Source organism: Phodopus roborovskii, unplaced genomic scaffold (genome assembly GCF_943737965.1).
Source record: "Phodopus roborovskii unplaced genomic scaffold, PHOROB, whole genome shotgun sequence".
Classification (NCBI taxonomy): Eukaryota; Metazoa; Chordata; class Mammalia; order Rodentia; family Cricetidae; genus Phodopus; species Phodopus roborovskii.
In genome coordinates, this window is record NW_026125281.1 from 32,646,816 (window position 1) to 32,659,923 (window position 13,108).

The 13,108-nt window shown below is 36.3% G+C and overlaps 1 protein-coding gene across 1 annotated transcript in view; it reads right to left on the reverse strand.

The window, feature by feature from the left end:
* The window catches only part of Fut9 (fucosyltransferase 9), a 116,592-nt gene extending 104,974 nt beyond the window's left edge, over positions 1-11,618 (reverse strand). The window contains exon 1 of the mRNA XM_051198666.1: positions 11,533-11,618. The gene's annotated coding sequence lies outside the window, so the exon portion shown is untranslated. The remainder of the gene's footprint in view (positions 1-11,532) is intronic.
* Between the last annotated feature and the right edge of the window lie 1,490 nt (positions 11,619-13,108).

The window sequence follows — 13,108 nt, forward strand, 5'->3', positions numbered from 1 at the left end:
AGTTTGAGGGAAAAAAATCAATAGGCATGGAAAATATCGACTACTCTATGCTGTTAACCATACCTTATTAACCATACCTGAAAATTCTGTTCAGATTTTGTCTGACCCAAGTACTGTTTTCCAAAATTATTTAAACTAGATATCCTTCCTCTGCAGCCCTCAATCATAACTTACATCTGTAATTCACTACACAAGAGGTCAGTTTTCCCCTTTGCCTTGAAGATACATTCTCTTCACTTCCTTATTTGTATTCTGTATTACTCAGCATTGAATTTTAGAGTTTTGTGCCTTTACTACAATTTGTCCAACAGCTGAAGACTACAGAACAGACTTGTATCCCCATATTTCCCCATGCAATAAGAAAATTATTTATAAGCAGTTATTCTATGCAACTATTGATCTGCTTCTTTCTGTCTCATATTTTCCTTTTATTTGAATTTGCATACTTGATTTCACACAGTACTTAGACAGTAGGGGCTTCACTGTTTTATTTGAAGAAATGCATTTAGGATTTACACATGGATGCCTGTAATTTCAGCTCAGTGGCAGAGTACTTATCTACCAGGAACATGGCACTAGATTTATGTCTCATTATTGAAAAGACAAATGTTTATTGTAGTCATAAAATCAATAGTTCTTTTCTATAGAAGTATGCATTGCTACTCATATTCTAGTTTATTCTTCAGTTTAGTATTTAAATACAGCATTTGTTTGTTTGCTTTGGACCAAATTGCACTATATCAGTCTATCTTATTTTGAAGTTTCATACTGCTCTCAGATATTTTCACTTGCTCATATCTCGAGTACAAGACTTATACGTATGTGTTACTGTACCAAACAGCATTTTTGGCTATTTTTTAAATTTTATGAATAAATCCTACAGTGCTACAAATATTTATAAACATTTCAAGTAAAATGAGTATTCTTACATAGAAATGGAATTGTTGGGTCATGTATGTGAAAAGTGATTTCTAACTTATGACATATCCCTTTGTGATCATAGAAAGGTTACATCAGTTTAAAAATAATATTTGGATACTAGAAACTGTATTCTGAATTTTGACCATGTTTTAGTGTAGAGCAGCAGTTCTCAACCACTGGGAGATGACCCTTTTGAACCATTTCAAAATGGTCCTAAGACCTTTTGAAAAGATGACCATTGGAAAACACAGACATTTGCATTAGTATTCAGAACAGTAGCAAAATTACAGTTAACGAAGTTACAATGAAACTAAATTAATGGTTAGGGAGGTTATCAAAACCTGAAGATATATAACAAAGTGTCACAGTATTAGGGAGGTTGAGAAACACTGGTATAGAGGTTATGATAAACATGTTCTAGAGTAGCTGTCCCAGTTTGAATTTCTTTTAACAGTGAATGAAAGTCATCATGACTCTAAAGGCTTATTAATATTTGATTAGCACCAAGTTTTCATTTCGGTGTTTATTTTAAAATATTTTGAGGTAGTTGTTAGCCAGATATAAATATAAGGGAAAATCTGATATTTATGCAATTTTAAATTTAATAATTCATATGCATATTGTGTTATTTTCTCTTTTTAATTTTATTTTACATATCGACCCCGGTTCCCTCTCCCTCACTCCCTCGCTCCCTCTTTCCATTCTTTTCACTCTCTCATGTCCCCAGACCACCCTCCCTTACCATCCCCTCCCAATCCACATGTGGGGTGATGCACTCCATGAAGGGTCATCTACATCTGTCAAGTCATTTGGAATAGGAACTAGGACTTCTCTCCAGTCTCTAGCTTAAGGGAGTATCCCTCTATGGGGTATGTGCCCCAAAATCTTTTGTGTACCAGGAATGCCAGCTGGTTCCACTGTCTGAGGTCTCTTCTACTGTCAAGGCCTTCTAGCTGAGACCCATGTTAAAGAGGGTCGGAGTCAGGCCCATGCTGGATTCCCAGCTATCAGTCTGGTGACCCATTAGCTCCCACTTTTTCAGGTCAGCTGTCTCTATGGGTTACTGCAGCCTGGTCTTGTCCCACCTCTATGCATCTGGGTTCCAGTTCTGCTCAGTGTTTAGTTGTGGGTGTTTACTTCTGTTTCCATCAACTACTAGATGAGGGCTCCATGATGGTTGTTAAGTTAGGCATCAATATCATTATCAGGAAAGGGCATTTATGTTACCTTTCCACTGTTGCCCAAATTTTTACTTGGGAGTCAGTATTTTAGATGTCTGAACATTTCTCTAGGTTCAGTTTTCTCTTCAAAGGTATAATGGCTCTATTTTATGGTCTCTCTTTCCCTCTCTCTCTCTTTCTCTCTCTTTCCCCTCATCTATTCCACTCCTTACTCAATCTTCCTAGTCACACAAGCTTTCTATTCCTCCACTACTTTTTCTCCCAGTTACCTATACACTCACTGATCACCCACTCCCCATGTGCTCTGGAGATCTTGTCCCTTTTCCCTTCTGTGATGGAGAAGATATGTATCTCTTAGAACTCTCCTTGTATCCTAGTTTCTCTGGCGGTGTGAATTATAGGCTGATGATCCTTTGTTCTAGGTCTAAAATACATGAGCGAGTACATACCACATGCTTTTTGTGACTGGATTACCTCATTCAGGATAGTCTCTTCAAGATCCATCCACTTGCCTGCAAATTTCAAGATTTCCGCAAAGCAGTATTCCATTGTGTAAATGTGCCACAACTTCTTTATCCATTCTTTAGTTAGGGAGCATCTGGATTGCTTACAGGTTTTTGCTATTACAAATAATGCTGATATGAACATAGTTCAGCACATGATTTTATTGCATGGATGTGGATCATTTTGGTAAATGCCTAAGAGCGGGATTGCCAGGTCCTTTGGTAGACTTATTCACATTTTCCTGAAGAACCACTGTACTGATCTAAAAAATGGCTATACAAGTTTGCACTCCCACCAGCAGTGGAGTAGTGTGCCCCTATCTCTGCATCCTCTCCAGCATAAATTGTCATTGGTGGTTCTAATTTTAGCCATTCTGGTAGGAGTAAGATGGTAGGTATCTCAAAGTTGTTTTGATTTGCATTTCTCTGATAGGAAAGGATGTTGAGCACTTTCTTAAGTGGCTTTTAGCCCTTTTGATTTCCTCTATTGACAGTTTTCTATAAAGTTCTGTACCCCATTTTTAAATAGGGTTATTTGGTGTTTTGTTGACTAGTTCCTGCAGCTCTTTGTATATTTTGGAGATCAGCCCTGTGCCAAATATAGGATTGGTGAAGATGTTTCCCAGTCTGTGGGCTGCCATTTGGTCTTTTCAACTGTGTCCTTTGCCTTACAGAAGCTTCTAAGTTTGAGGAGGTCCCATTTATTAATTTCGATCCTAGTGTCTGTGCTACTGAAGTTATGTTCATGAAGCAGTCTCCTGTAACAATTTGTTCAAGTGTACCTCCCACTTTCTCTTCTATGAGGTTCAGTGTGGCTAGATATATGTTGCAGTCTTTGATCCATTTGGACTTGAATTTTGTGCATGGCGATAGACATGCACACCATCATGCAATTGACCAGCATCATTTATTGAAGATACATTCCTCCTCCTATGGTATACTTTTATCTATTTTCTCAGAAATCAGATGTTCATAGATGTGGGAGTTAATATTAGTATTTTCTATTCTATTCCATTGGTATACTTGTTTATTTTTGTGCCAATACCAGTTGTTTTCTGGACTATAGCTCTGTAGTAGAGCTTAAAGTAGAGGATGGTGATGCCTCCTGAAGTTCCTTTATTGTATAGAGTTGTTGTGGCTATCCTGGAGATACATACATACATACATACATACATACATACATACATACATGCATATATATTTGAATATTATCCTTTCAAGATCACTGAAGGATTGTCCTGGGATTTTAATGTGGATTGCATTGAATATGTAGATTGCTTTAGGCAAGACAGCCATTTTTACTTTATCTCACCTATCCAAGAGCATGGGAGATCTTTACATTTTCAGATTTCTTCTTCAATTTCTTTCTTTAAATCCACAAAGTTTTTATTATGTAGGTCTTTCACTTGTTTGGTAAGCCTTACCCTGAGATACTTTAGGTTGATTTTTTTGCTATTGTAAAGGGTTATAATTCTCTGATTTCTTTCTCAGCCAATTTGTAGTCTGAGTAAAGTAGGGCTACTGATTTTTTGAGTTTATCTTGTATCATGCTAGTTTGCTGAAAGTGTTTATCAGTTTTAGGAGTTTCCTGGTAAAGTTTTTTTGGGTCACTTATGTAAACTATCATATCATCTGCAAATAGAGAAAGTTTGACATCTTCTTTTCCAATTTATATCCCCTTGATCTACTTTTGCTGTCTTATAGATTTAGTTGGAACTTCAAGTTCAATATTGAAGCGATATGGAGAGAGAGGATAGCCTTGTCTTGTCCCTGATTTTAAAGGATTCACCTTAAACTTCTCTCCATTCAGTTTGATGTTGGCTATTGTTTTACTGTATATTGCTTTTATTATATTTAGATATGTTCCTGTTATCTCTTATCTCTCCAAGACCTTTATCATGAAAGGGTGTTGAATTTTGTCAAAGGCTTTTTTGCATCCAGGGAGATAATCTTGTGGTTATTTTATTTTAGTTTGTTTATATGGTGGATCACATTGATAGACTTCTGTATATTGAACCATCCTTGAAACACAGGGAAGAAGCCTATTTGGTTATTGTGGATGATTTCTCTGATGTATTCTGGGATTTGGCTTGCAAGTATTTTATTGAATATGTTTGAATCAATGTTCATCAGGGATATTGGACTGTAGTTTTCTTTCTTAATTATGTCTTTGTGTGGCTTGTGTATAAAGATGACTATGACCACATAAATTGAGTTTGGTAATAAACTTTCTGTTTCTATTGTGTGTAAGTATTTGAGGAGTATTGGTAATAGCTCTTCTTTGAATATATGGTAGAATTCTGCACTGAAGCCATCTTACATGAGTTTTTTGTTTTTTTGTTTTTTTTTTTTTGTGGAAGGCTTTTTTATGACTGCTTCTATTTAGTTAGGGGTTATAGGTACATTTATGTTGTTTGTCTGTTCTTAATTTAATTTTGGTGCATGATATTTTCCAGAAATTTGTCCATTTCCTTTGAATTTTTACATTTTGTGGAGTACAGCTTTTCAAATTATGACCTAAAATTTGCCTGGATTTCCTCTGTATCCATTGTTATGTCCCCCTTCATTTCTGTTTTTGTTAATTTTCATGTTCTCTCTCTGCTTTTTGGTTAATTTAGATAAAGTTTTGTCTATCTGGTTGGTTTTCTCAAAAAAAAAATAATCAACACTATTTTGCATTGATTTCTTGTATTGTTTTCCTGGTTTCAATTTTACATGATTTCAGTGCTCAAAATGATTATTTCCTGGCATCTACTCCTCTAGGACAGTATGCTTCTTCTTCTTCTAAGTCATTCAGTTGTGGTGTTAATTCTCTTATGTGAGTATCCTGTTTTCTTCATATGGGCATTTAGTGAATGAACTTCCTTTGTAGCACTGCTTTCAAGGTGTCACATAAGTTTGGGTATGTTGTGTCCTCATTCTTATTGAATTTTAGGAAGTCTTTAATTTCTTTATTTATTCTTTGACCCAGGTATGGTACAATTGCGCATTGTTCAGTAACCATGAGTTTGCACGGTTTCTGTGATTTGTCTTGGTGGTTATTTCTAACTTTAAGGCATTGTGGTCTGATTAAATACATGGTACTATTCCAATTTTTTTGTATCTTTTGAGGTTTGTTATGTTGCCTAGTATGTGGTCAATTTTAGAGATTGTTCCATGTGGAGCAGAGAAGAGGTATATTCTTTTGTGTTTGGATGGAATGTTCTATAGATGTCTGTTAAAGCCAATTGAGACATAACTTCTGTTAGTTCTTTCATTTCTTTGTTAAGTTTCTGCCTTTTGGCCCTGTCTAGTGGTGACAGTGGTGTGTTAAACTCTGTCACTATGAGTGTGTGAGGTTTTCTGTGAGCTTTGAGTTTAGTAGTAGTTCTTAAAAATGTGGGTGCCTTTTATTTGGGGCATAGATGTTCAGAATTGAGACTTTGTGTTGATGGATTTCTCTGCAATGAATATGAAATGATCATCTTCATATATTTTGATTAATTTTGGTGAAGTCCAACTTGTTAGATATTAGGATAGGCATGTCTGCTTTCTTCTTGGGTTCATTTGACTGGAAGGTCATTTACCAGCCCTTTACCCTGAAGTAATGTCTATCTTTGAAGCTTAGATGTGTTTCTTTTATGCAGCAGAATGATGGATCCTGTCGTCGTATCCATTCTGTTAGTCTGTGTCTTTGTACAAGTGAGTTAAGACCATTGATGTTGAGGGAGAATAAGGACCATTGATTGTTCATGCTTGTTTTAGATTTGTTGTTGGCAGTGGTATTGTGAATATATTTGTCTTGCTTTACATTTGGTTTCTTGTGAAGTGGGATTAACTGTTGCCTACATTTCTGTGAACGTATTTAACTTCCCTGGGTTGGAGTTTTCCTTTTATACTTTCTGAAGGGCTGGCTTTGTAGATACATATTCTGAAAATCTGGCTTTGTCATTAAATATCTTGTTTTCTCCATCTATAATCATTGAGAATTTTGCTGGTTATACTAGCCTTGGCTGGTATCCATGTACTCTTAATACTTGTAGAACATCTATCCAGGACCTTCTGGCCTTGAGGGTTCCCATGGAGAAGTCAGATGTAATTTTTATAGGTATGCCTTTATATGTTACCTGTCGTTTTTCCTTCACTGATTTTAATATTTCTTTATTCTTTATGTTGGGTGTTTTGATTATTATATGTCGTAGTGTCTTTTTTCTTTGGTCTATTCTATTTGGTGTTCATTATGCTTCTTGTACTTTCATGGGCATATCCTTCTTAATATTGGGAAAGTTTTCCTCAATGATTTGTTGAATATATTTTTGGCACCTTTGAACTGGGGTTCCTCACCTTCCTCTATGCCTTTTATTCTTAGGTTTGGCCTTTACACGTTATCCCACATTTCCTGGATGTTTTTTGTTAAGGATTTGTTGGATTTACAATTTTTCTTTGGTTGATAAGCTATTTTCTCTAGCTTATCTTCCATGACTGTGATTCTTTCTTCCATTTTTTGATATCTGTTGGTCTAGCTTGCATTTGTAGTTCCCGACTGTTTGCCTCGTTTTTCTATTTCCAGCATTCCTTTAGTATGTGTTTTCTTTATTGTCTCTATTTCAGTTTTCAAGTCTTGAACCATTTCCTTCACCTGTTTAATTGTTTTTTCTTGGGTTTGTATACTTTCTTTAAGAAATTTGTTCATTTCTTCCAATTTTTTTCTTTGTTTTTCTCCCATTTCTTTAAGGGATTTTATTACATCTTCTTTGAGAGCCTCTATCATTTTTATGATGATAATTTTTAAGTCGTTCTCTTCAGCTTCATCTGTCCCAATCTAGTTGGTGTAGATTCCCTAGATTCTGTTGTTGTTGTGCTTGTCAGTCTGTTGTTAGGTTTTGTCTTATAGTGCTGTCTTCCCATAGCTTCTTCCAAGAGATGTTGGTGGGGTCTTTCCCTCTCTCTATGGTACTTCCCCGATGGGCTTAGGTGGGTCAGAGTTTCCATGTCTGTAGCTCTAGGTGGTACAAACTCTCCAGAATGTCTCTACATAGGCAGGGCCTGGTGATGGTGGTCAAAGATCAGGCTCCTGCAGCAGACTGGTAATGGGAGTCAAAGATCTCGAAGGTTGAGACTCAGGATGTTCCTTAAGCTGATAGGCAGATCTAGCCTGGGCCTGGCATTCTCCAGCTGAGACCTCTTTGGCAGAGACCCTGTGATGGAGGTCAAGCTTCCATCCCCCAGGAACTCACAGTGGTCCTGGGCAGATAGTTGGATCTCTCTCAGGGGCTGTAGTAGTACCAGTGGTGGGGGTCAGAGAAAAGGCAGGTGGAAATTACGGGTGGTCCCGCGTGGATAGGCAGATCTAGTGTGCTCAGAACAGCTCCAGGAAGTTCCCTGAAGGTGGCTGGATTGTTGGCTGCACCCTCTGTCCCAATGTTCAACCAGAGTGGTGGGACAGTGGGAAGGGTAGGGTACAGGGTAGGGGGAGGGAAAAGCTCTTGATGGGCATGGGTGGGGGTGTATGAGAGCTCGAAGAGCGGTCTCATTGTGGACAGGACACAGGGGCAGCGAGATTTTGGGCCAACCCAGGGAGTTTCCGTGGAAGGGTATAGGAGTGATTCCACCAGAATTCGTCCCAGACTCACCTCTAGTCATGGCCTGGTGATTAAATACACATATAACCCCTAGTGAAATAAAAGCAGTCATCAAAAATCACCCAACCAAAAGAATAAACAAAAAGCCAAAGGCAAGTGTAGAATTCTACCCCAAATTCGAAGAAGAGCTAATACCAATACTCTTCAAGGTGTTCCACACAATAGAAGCAGATAGGTCATTGTCAAGTTCTTTTTACTAGCCTACAATTATGTTGGTACTCAAACCAAACAAAGACACAAATAAGAAAGAACTACAAACCAATCTCACTCATGAGCATTGATGCCAAAATACTCAACAAAATACTGGCAAGCAATATCCAAGAACTCAGCAAAAAAATCATTCACCATGATCAAATATTCTTCATCTCAGAGATGCAGGGACAGTTCAATGTACAAAAATCTGTCAAGGCAATCCACAATGTAAACAAACTGAAAAAGAAATACCACATGATCCTCATACTACATGCCAAAAAAGCCTTTGACAAAATCCAACACTCCTTCATGATAAAGGTCTTAGACAGATCAGGGATAAAAGGAACATACCTAAACACAATAAATGCAATATATAGCAAGACAACAGCCAGCCTTAAACTAAATATAGAAAAATTCAATGTCATTCCAATAAAATCAGGAGCAAAACAAAGCTGTCTCCTCTCTCCATATCTCTTCAGAATTGCACTTGAAGTTCTAGGTAGAGCAATAAGTCAACAAAGACAGATGAAGGGGATACAATTTGAAAAGGAAAACATCAAACTTTCACTAGAGGTAGATGATATGATGCTTCACATAAGTGGCCCCCCCAAAATTCTACCAGGGAATTCCTACAGCTGATTAACACTTCATGTAAAGTGACAGGATATGAGATTAATTAAAATAATCAGTAGCCCTGCTACATATAGATGATAAACAATTTGAGAAACAAATCAGATAAATATCACCCCTCACAATAGCCACAAACAGCATAAAATATCTTGGGGTAATGCTATTCAAACAAGTGAAAGACCTATGGAATAAGAACTTTGAGACTTCAAAGAAAGACAACGGAAGGATCTCCCTTGATCTTGGACAGGTAGGTTCAGCATAGTAAGCATGGCAATCTTGCCAAAAGCAATCTACAGATTCAATGCAATCTCCATCAAATCCCAGCCCAATTCTTCACTAACATTGAAAGAATAATACTCAACTTTATATAGAAAAACAAAAGAACCACATAGCCAAAACAACCCTCTACCATAAAAAAAAAAAAAAAAAAAAAAAAAAAAAACTTCAGGTGTTAGCACCATCCCTGATTTCAAGCTCTACTACTTAGCTATAGTTCTGAAAACATCTTGGTATTGGCACAACAACACAGAGGTGTACTAATGGAATTGATCTAAAATCTGATATTAATCCACACACAAACACCTGACTTTTGACAAAGAAACTAAAATTGTACAATGGAAAAAAAAGAAAGCATTTTTAGCAAATGGTTCTGGCATAACTGGATGCTGACATGTAGAATATTGCAGATAGATCTGTACCTATGAACAGGCACAAAATCTAAGTTCCAAGTGGATCAAAGTCCTCAACATAATCCCTGCCACACCGACCCTTTTATAAGAGAAAGTGGGAAATACTCTTGAACCCATTGCACAAGAGAAACATTTTCTGAACATAACACCTGTAGCACAGGCACTGAGATTGACAATTAATAAATGCCCCCCCCCCGAAATTGAGAAGTTTCTTTAAGGCAAAAGGCACATTCAATAAGACAAAGACAGCCTATAGATTTGGAAATGATCTTGACCACCATCACCCCCATCTGACTGAATGATTATCTCTAAAATATACACAGAACTCAAGAAGCTAGTCAATAAAATACCAAACTGAGGGATTATCTCCAAAATATACACAGAACTCAAAAACCTAGTCACCAAAACACCAAATAATCCAATTTAAAAATATGATACAGATCTGAATAGAGAATCCACAACATAGGAATCACAAATGGCTGAAAGGCAGTTAAGGAATTGAACAACATCCTTAGCCATCAGGGAAATACAAATCAAAACATCTCTGAGATACCATCTTACACCTGTCAGAATGGCTAAAATAAAACAAACAAACAAAAGCTACCAATGATAGCTTTATGCTGTAAATTATGTGGAGAAAGGGAAACACTCCTCCATTGCTGGTGGGAGTACAACCTGGTGCACCCACTTTGGAAATTAGTATGTGGTTTCTCAGGAAAATAGAAATCTATCTACCTCAAGACACAGCTGTTATGATAACTGTGTCCAGCTACTCTGGACCCACAACCACATCAGCCCCAAATGAATACACAGAGACTTTTTAATATTATAAATCTGTTAGCCAATGACTATGCCTTCTTATTTTCTACTTCTTTCTTAATTATTAACCCAGTTTTTTCGATCTAAGTATTGCCATTAGGGTATGGATTACCCAATAATGCCCAGCATAGAAAGTCATGCCTCAAACTACACTCTGCTTCCATCTGCCTTAGGCCACACCCAAGGAGGTGTGGTCACCATTACAAGTTCACTAACAAGATGCTTACACCCAGCCACTCCAATCTTATGCACATTCATACCAAAAGGACATAGGCTAAAGAGGGAGCTTGCAGACTTCTGTCTGATAGCTGGAGAACCTAAATAAGACTAAACCAGGCTCCCTAAAAGTGGGTGTCAGTTGGGGAGCTTGGGCAACCTGTGGGGCTCCTGGCAGTGGAAGCAGTAATTATCCTTAGTACATGAATGGACTTTTTGGAGCACATTCTCTATTGAGCAATACACTTTTAGCCTAGATAAAGGGGGGGGTGCACATAGGCCCTGACCCAAGTCATGTGACAGACTTTGATGATGCCTCATGGGATGCCTCTCCTTCTCTGGGGAAAGGATGGGGTGTGGGCTGAGACATTGATGGGGGTATGGGAGGATGGAAGGCAGAGGTAACTAGGATTGGTATGTAAAATAAGATTGTTTTAATTTAAATAAGAAAATTAATGAAAAATAATGCTTATGTCTTTCTTCATAGGAACACAGATACAGCATGTTTAGAAATATGAAGATATCACATGTCATTGAATGCAAATAAATTACTTTTATATAACAATTACTTCATGCTACAAGTAAAAGTAAAAGTCTAATCTTGCAACATGTCATCTCCTTAGATCAGATCATCTAAGTGTTACATTTTGGATAGTGTGTAGCTCATAATTTTTCCAAAACAATATGCAATATTTCTAATTTCAAATTGGATAAATCTCCACACAACCAAGCTGAGTAGAAAAACTGAACATATACTTACACTGGAGAGAACAGCATGGGAAGCAGAGATGGGTGTAGAACTACTCCACTGTGTTATAAGATACTTGAGTTGTCACATTCTAAATCTGTTGAATGGTAAATAGTCAGAGAGATTAGTTCAGTGTGCTGAGTGTGCTATTTATATTTATAAATATAAAAAAAAATGGTTATGGTTCAGTTACCTTACTTTAGAAACAGCTATTGTTTCATAGCATATTATACTATTATTCTGTCTCTTACTCATTTTTTAAACACATGGAAAATAACAGGAGCCAACAGCAATTGGTATGTATATAATATTTAAATTACACTTATTGTAAAACTCTAAGGGAATAGGAAATCTTGATAACATTTACATTTCACACAGTATGCTTTTATTATGTACATTACTAATAGTGTAAATTGTATCCAAAGGAAAACATGAAATAAATGAAAGTTACTAAATTGTCTGAATGTTTTCATTGTATGGATATTTAGTAAAATAAATGCCAAATATCTCGATTACTTGCATAACAATCTTTCATTTACAAGCTAATATTTGTCAACAAAACTACATGGTTCTTATAAGTAAAGGAAAGTGTGTTCACATTTTTGACTTATTCATTTCATTGTGAATAAGATTACAATTAATTTAAAAATTTAAAAATGGGAAATTTACTTGCGTGATTTCAACCACACGAGAAAGCAACCACTATCTTTTTAAAATTTAGAGACAATAGATAGATTAGCTATGAGAAGCTTCAAATATAATTCTGCTTCAACATCTCTCTTACCACAGCACTAGGCTTACTGGTATATGCCACCAATTTATCACAACACACATATCTGGAGAAAGATTCAGATTTCACCTCCACATAATAGCTCCTTAAATTGTATCACACAAATTTAGGTTATATCTAAAATATATCTTTTTTACACAATCATTAAGTTGTTTCTCCTTAGAGACCATTAAAGTTATTTATTACATTACTTGCACCCTTATACTTGCACATATATACATTCACACACAAACGCAAACATTACATACACATCCAGATATGTACACATTCATACACATACATGAGTAGAGTTTACATTTACACATATACACACCATCTGATTTTTGAATTCATTTTTCACAAAATATTAAACTTTGTACCCCTAAAATTAATGTATTGAAAAAACATCTGATCTTAGTGAGGAAATATACAAAGTCTTCAGTTATATATACTAAGGACAGGGATAACTTACCCTTTAATATATACCCAAACATATTTTAAGAAAATACAAATATGAAGAAAGATATGTCTGTTTATAAAAATGAAATTTTTCAATTTTTTTTTATCAAATGTATGAGAAAATGAAATGTGTCAGTTCATAGTTTGCAACATTTATGTAGGGTGTTATGGCTGTCATAATCTTAACAGTAGTCATAGAGTAGTCTCAGTAGTCTTAGAAAAGTTTTTTTTTTCTTTAGAGCCACAAATTTTTTTATTCTATAGGTCTTTGACTTGTTTGGTAAGCATTACCCCAAGATACTTTATGTTGTTTATGGCTATTGCAAAGGGTGAAGTTTCTCTGATTGCTTTCTCTGTCTC